The sequence below is a fragment of the Coturnix japonica genome, chromosome 2, assembly GCF_054131305.1.
Source record: "Coturnix japonica strain WE chromosome 2, WE-NBRP24, whole genome shotgun sequence".
Lineage (NCBI taxonomy): Eukaryota > Metazoa > Chordata > Aves > Galliformes > Phasianidae > Coturnix > Coturnix japonica.
The window spans coordinates 90,717,664-90,725,303 of NC_140664.1; the positions used below are offsets into that span (position 1 = coordinate 90,717,664).

A 7,640-nucleotide genomic window follows, 5' to 3' on the forward strand; every position below is an offset into this window, starting at 1 on the left:
TATGTTTGTTTGTTTTTAGTAGAATCAAATGAAATTGAATTCTGAAAATTAGAACTTTCCTAAGTACTTCATAATTTTCCAGATGACTAATTGCAAATTCTGTGCAGTGGTCTTGACCTATCTGAATACAATGATGACACCTTTTGCAGTGTGCCTCATCTGCAATTTAAACTGATTCTCTGAGTTTCCCAGCATGACAGGCAAACATATGAATAGTTCTTCACCATTTCCTTCCCTAAACAAGAGTCCAGAAGAGGGATCAGATACAGTATAGATTAAAAACACAAACCAAAAATCTAAAAAAGACCTAATATAGACATTTGTTTCATAACTGGATTTTGACACAGACGGAGATTTTTCTGAATTGCTACTATTAGCATATACAGGAATTCATAAGTCTAACATAGTTAAATTTTGTACAAATTGTGTACACCCATAAGACATAACTGACAGGCAATAAGGAATTGCAAGTTAACAAAAATGAGTGATATGGTTCATGAAGGCTTATTTGGACAAACAGACTTTGTTTTAGACACAAAGGATCAGATAATGTCCATCATGCAACATCTACAATAAAATTTTCAAGTGCTAAGTAAAGAGCCTATCTTTCAAGAAAAAAACTGTTGTTGTTTCTTCCCCTAAGGCTTCTCTGTACCACTGATTCATTGTAAAAACCCAACCTGAAAAATAACATATTACACTTAATTTGCTTTCTTTGATGCCATTTCAATATGTGGTTACACCCAATATGCCTGTGACAGTAGTGGGATTATTTTAGGGTGAGTTCTCTTTAAAGCTTTTGTCTGGATGCAGGACTCAAATGCATACTAAGTTTGCAGATGACATTAAATTAGGGGGAGCTCTTGACTCCCTGGAGGGTGGGAAATCTTGACAAATTAAAGGGCTGGACAGTCACAAGTGACAAGAAGTTTAACATGGGCACTTGCATCTGGAATGGGGCAATACCAGATATATGTAGAAACTGGGGGACAGAAGAGTGGAGAGCAGCCCCCTGCAAAGAAATCTGGGGATAATTGTTAAGACGAACTGAATGCGAGTTAACAATGTACATTGGCAGCCAAAAGGGCCAACTGCACATCAAGAATAGCACTACCATCTAAAAGAAGGAAGGGATTATCCCACTCTACTTTGTGCTGGTATGGGCTAAGCTTGAGTATTGTCTGCAGTTTTGGACATCAAAAATATTAGAATGTGCAACCAACAGAGAGTGCAAACCAGGGCTCTGAAGTGGTGAAGGGTCTATAGACCAAGATGAGGAGTGGCTGTCCATGGTTAAGATGTTATAAAAGCCAACAACAAAATTTCTGCTTCTTGGTTTTGGTCATGCTAAAATTCTATATGATTCAGGAAGTCTTTTCAAGATTTACTTATGCCATAGGTATGCGTATACATCATATTGTAAATATACTTCTAAACTATTCCAGTTATGAATCAAATAGGAAATAAAGGAAGAAAAAAAAAATAAAAAGATTAAGAAGAGAGGAAGAAATAAAATAAAATAAAATAAAACAAACAAGAGAGAGAGAGAGAGAGAGAGAGAGGAGGTACATAACAAAAGAAATACAGCATCAAGACTTTTGCACTGAATGTTGAACTTTGCATGTTTTTCATAATCCCAAGGTATAGGCAGCTCTAAAAATAGTTTACTGTCTTAACAAAACAAGAATAAGCCTTGTCTCCGTTAATATGCAGCATCGTGCATTCTTTAAATGTATCATGATGTGGGGATTTTATCTAGCTCCTTCCCTTGCATCATTCTGCATATATGAAGAATTGAATTTGAGTAATGATGAAGTCTTTGATATTTTGGTTATTTTTACTGTGTCCCTAGGCCTCGCTCATTCACACTATTCAAATTGAGCTGAATACAGAATTATTCATTTCCTTATGGTCTTCCCTACAGTGCACATTACATGAAGCTCTGTGAGCTTCAAGAAGGTTAATTTGTCTTAGCAAAACCTCTTTGAAGTGACAGGGTAACTTATCCCACTTCACAAACAGGCAGCACATATATACAGGCAACAGTCAACTCTGAGCTACTTCAGCCCTGAGTCCTGTTGGTTTGGCTTTTTTTTTTTTAATGTGTGACACATCTCATAACAATTTGCATACTGAAGCACAGCACTCATTCACTCTAATTGCAGCTGTGGCTACTCAGTGCTTCCTCATCTTAGTTCCCAGAATCTCAAGCTGAGCATTCAGAAATGAAAAGCAGTTACTGACTGTGTGAAATATTTTGTGTAAGGTAAATATTACACAAGAACTCTGGAGAAGTCAGAGTTGAACTCTGCTACTCTAAGCAGAGTTAGGTACTTTGAGAGAAAGAACTTAGGTACTTTGAGAGAAAGGCATTCTTTCCTCTTCCAGTTCTTGCAAGAAATAAGGTACAAGTACCACATACAATGTTATCCTTTTGTTCTCATGAGTAAGCAGGAAGACATCCATAATGTAGTACAATCTTGTCTATTGAGAGAAGTATGAGTTTGGGTTAGAAACATGTATTCACCTGAAGTAGAGCTTGCTCATAACTGTGAATGAAGGAATGAATTAATATAATAGATAAATATACTATTTTTTAACTTTCAACCCCTTCACTGCTGTTCCAGCTCCTTGTCACCTCTTTCTTTGTTCTTGTTTTTCCTGTTCCTCCAGATTCAAATGAGTTTATTTTGTGTACCTAGTCCCTTTGTTTGTCTGCTCATGCTGTATGGATGCCATTTACATGCTTAGTCAGCTAAGTGTACTAAATGCTACTAATTTTGCTTATATTTTCATACTTCTCAGTTATGATTGAGGTTATGGTGTCCGTGCACTGTGAAATATCTATCAGCCGTGTTGCAGTTCCTATGGTATCATGTGTACATATACAGCTATAAGAGAAATGTTGACACAGAAATACATAAAATGTAAAGCTTTACTAAGTTTTACTCTATTTTCAAGGATTACAAACACTCTGAGAATAGGCACAATCCTAGCTGGTCTCAATATTGGTAATTTTTTGCTCGTTATTCAATCTTAGACTGCATAGATGCATAACTGCATAAGAAGTTTCACTGATACTCTTAAGTTTGAAAGGAAGTCTTCCACATATTTATTCAGAATTGTTATCAAAATAACTTTTTCTTTTCTCTTTTTTTTCTTTTTTAAACTACATTTGTACTGTATCTGCTAAAACTAAAAGAACATAATTAATCAAACTTGGTCATGAATGTCTATATATTTTGATTAACTATCAAAAATATTCTGATACAAGAGGTACTATTGCAAAGACAGAATGGTGATATGCTAGAAGAAGCTTATAGGAGTATTTAGTTTAAGAAAGCCAAATTATAATCCTTGGTAAAGAATCCAAACTTATTTTTTTGCTTATAAATCAGATATTTATTCAGAAAATGCAGACTTCCTGTTGAAATAGTAAGCCAATCCTTGAAAAATCACTAACAAAGGAAAGAAAAGAAAATATCAGAAGATTCCTTTCTGTTTCAGTGTTTTAGAGTATATATGAATACAGGCTTAAAATCTCTTACATTTAAGTTTGTCAAATTCACTTGAATATATAAAGCTATTCACAGCAATGGGTACACATAGCTGTGATTATAAATGCTTAAGTTTGATTACTCAGGAATCCTGCATCCCCTCAAAAGATTAGGTCAGTCTTACCAGTGTCTTCATACATCCCTACTGTGGGACAGAAACTGCTGCTGTTTTTGTGAGTGCATCTGTCATGTCTGATCAGACCAGCTGCTATAAGAACAAAAATCTTGTAGTAATTATGACCAAGGATATTCTCTGGCCTGCCTTGGCAGCTAACCATAAACAAACAAACAAACAAACAAACAAATAAATAAAAACGGAGCAATACTTTGCTACTCATAAACAAGTGGTAAGTATCCCTCAAAATGAATACAACTTATGTTCTTGCTGAAAAATGATTCAAGCTCTGAATTTCTATGATATAGAAAAAGTGCAGTGGAACAGAGGAAGATATAAGCTTTGCTCAAATCTCTATGGACAACAGCTCTTAGACCAGTTATGCAGACAATAAAACTCTGTTAGAAACCTAATCCTAAAGGCTAATTTTACTTATAGAAGTTTTCTTGGCATCAAGCTACCAATGTAATTGAAATCCTGGGTTATTCATCTGTATTGGAAAAGATTATTTGTCTCATACAAGACACGACTAGCAAGTACAATGAATTTGCTTTCACGAAGTTATGAGAAAGTATGAACATGTCATACAGCTGCCACATACTGTAATACTACTTAAATTCACTTTATTATGAAAACAGAAGGTATCTGAATACGTTTAAATTTCCTTTTTCAAGAAAACATGCGTCCATGCCAGTGATCCCAGACAATTATCTAATGTAGCCATCATGGAACTACATGAAAGAAAGTGGAGCCCTTTGAACTTCATTCTATCAGTCAACTTGGTCTAGAATCATCCAGTGGTCCAAACACATCTAACAGAATGAAAACTAAAAAATGCTAGAGAGGAAAAATAACTCACTAATCAATAAAAGCTCCATGAGACAATGAGCTTGAAGCTGACTGACTTAAAGAAGATTTCAGTTAGTAACACCTTGATGTTCATATAATTTTCTTCTCAGTCATTTAAGGGATAAGATACATTTAACAGAACAGAAGTAAGACTCTCTTTCATCTGAAATGATTCTCTGTGCAGAAATAACTTCTTCTATCTTCTTACATAGAGAAAACATTGCATAATATTCTATTGCTTAACATTCTGTGTTATTAACTTCTAGTACAATAGATTTTCAATACGAGTTTCACAAAAGACCCTTTTGACTACATAGTTTATGAAGATATTTTTGACCTATTTCTGGAGTAGTCTCAGAGAAATAATCCCTTGTAATTTTGATGCTATTCCACAATAGCTGTTCTAGGTTCTTACTCCCTTGCAGTTTTATCCTTTGCTATTTCACAGCTTTTTTAGGTTCATAAGCAATTTCTTTCAGATCCAGAGAGATATTGTGAATAAGATAAGGAATGTGTATAAAATTCTTTCTTTTTAATAGAGAACTCAAATTCAGAAATATGAACACATAGACAGTTTTCCAAATGGGACGGTGTCACCAATTTTATTTATTTATTTATTTTAAACTGTGCTCCAAGTAACCTTCCTTTCTTGTTTTCATCATTTTGACTGACATTTCTGGGTAGCAGCACTCAGACATCGCTTCATGCACAGAGATGCCAGCTGACCATCTCCCTGCAGGACAAAGGAGTATATACCAGTGCATGTACAAAGTCTTCATGGGACCAAAGCACTCCAAAATTATTGTTCACTGCTCATGCAGCATCTTCTATTTCTCACCTTTATTGAGCTTACCACCAGAATTTCACTAGTCATTTTTTTTTTTTTCCTCAGTAGGTGAAAGAGATATGTAGTCATGGGGATTGTAAATTGAGCAGTGATGAACCTGCATGTTCTTTTATGATTCTGAAGGGGGACTTCATCAGAAACTTTTACTGTGATTTTAATAAGATAAGCATTTCTGGTCCAAAGCAGCATAAGTGTCTTCCACTAAATTTCTTTGGCAAATTTCAAAAGTAATTCCCTTATGCATAGAGTATTTTGACTATGACCTGAGGAAAATTTCCAGTCATGATTCATCTATTAGAATCACTGAAAAGGGGGAAAAAAGAGGTAGTAAATACCTCGCATAAACTGTACAATTCATATAATAAAGTACAATCAATATTCCTCATGTGCGATATTCCTCATGAAAACCCTTTCTACAGCAGCAAAGATAGATTTCACCTCAAGTTATGATAGACATTCACTGCTCAGATTTATCCAGGGTGCTTGATCACAGGCAAAACACATTCAACAGTGCACAAGGAGGATCTTTTCTGTAACTCTGGTTTTAATATTTGAGAAAAGTATATAGCCTGATGCAGCAAATAAATAAAACAGAAATAAATATCACTTAGCAAAGTTTTAGGAGTCTGCCATTAGATCAGTCTTCTAATAAATACAAAATCTGTATTCTTATATTATTATCTATATTTATCATTTTGTATCTCCTTGCGTCATTATTTTAAGATTCAGTTAGTTTCCTTGATTACAAGGAATTTTGGAGGATTATATTTTTCTAAATATAAAATTGATAACATTTAATTTACCTATCAAATATTTCAATTCGGAATAATCAAAAATCCAAAGAAAGGAAAAGGGATCTATTTTTGTTTTCTTCTTTCCTTTTAAACCAGGTGATGCTTCTTAGAGTTTCTTTCCTCTTGTCTAATTTACATTGAAGTTGGCTGCTTATAATATGTCTCTAATTTGTAATTTCAACTGATTACTGATGACGTACATGGGTTTGAGCTGAATCCTATAATCAGCCTTCATTTTCAAGAATGACTTAGAATTTTGGTTGCCATCTGGAAAGGATCTGATTTCTTTTAAAAAAGTTATTGAAAACACTCACCATCTGAACCTGTAAAGATCCCAATAGCGTTTATCTAATAATTGAATAGCTCAAAGTCATTGGCTACTTCAGATAATTCAGCTTCTTTAGAGACTTCTACTTTTCTTTTGGAGGTTTTATTTGGTTACGAATACATCCATCAGGATCTCCTTTCAGGCAATTAGAACTGTGGTAACAGAAAACCTCTAATGCAACATAATTGTTTTTCTATTTAGAAGATTATTTTAATCATTTAAATCATACTTGATTTACTGCAGTCATTTCTAACTCAGAAATATTGCTATGATTATTGTATGTCATCAGTGGAATGGACCATTACCAAGGGAAAATGTCTTTCTTTTTTTCCTATGAAATAATGATGAGAACAGTGGGAACCATGACATTATAAAACAGATAAATGTTAAAATGCAGACAGGATTCTTTTCCATTTAGATAGCATTATTTAGGTAAAAGAGTTCTTCGTAGCTATGTAAAATGTCATGTATGCATGTAATCACCTGGAAGGTTGCAGTAAGTAAGAAAAAAGTTGCATCTCATAGCATTGTGGAACTACTGCACTCCTATTGCTAGAAATGACAGAACCTGCCCAGTTCTTCATCCAATAGAAAAATAAACTGCCCGTGTGGATGAAATTATTTTTAATTTGGTTCCCTTCCCTCCCTGCCCCCCTTTATGATTAGCAGTTAAAATCAACTGTTTGGCAGTCTGAATTATTAACATGCATTCTTTTCACATACATCTTTGTCTCTGCCTTGTGAAGGTATTTGTTGCCAGCTTAGTGCAATAAGCACTTTCTAGATGGCTTTTCACCATAAGCAATATTATGATTTTAGTCAGAGAACTTCCCTCAGCACAGATGCTTTTCAGGTTGTTCTGAACACCTAATACAGTCAACATTGATGTCTAGTCTAAATAGTATTAGTATACATCAGTAGAAAATAGGGATGGGAGAGGGAAATATTCATTGCAAGAGGAAGATTCTTTAAAACACTGTAAACACCTTCTCCCCTGCAAACGTATATATTACTATGGGTTTCTGTAGAACATCAAAATCCATTTTTATCTGTTTCTTTTCTTCCTTTCTTTCTTTCTTTCTTTCTTTCTTTCTTTCTTTCTTTCTTTCTTTCTTTCTTTCTTTCTTTCTTTCTTTCTTTCTTTCTTTCT

At 34.3% G+C, this 7,640-nt stretch overlaps 1 long non-coding RNA gene across 9 annotated transcripts in view; it reads right to left on the reverse strand.

Annotated features, from left to right (window-relative positions):
* The window catches only part of LOC107309477 (uncharacterized), a 111,821-nt gene that overhangs the window by 101,979 nt on the left and 2,202 nt on the right, over positions 1 to 7,640 (reverse strand). The gene's annotated exons all lie outside the window — the stretch shown is intronic.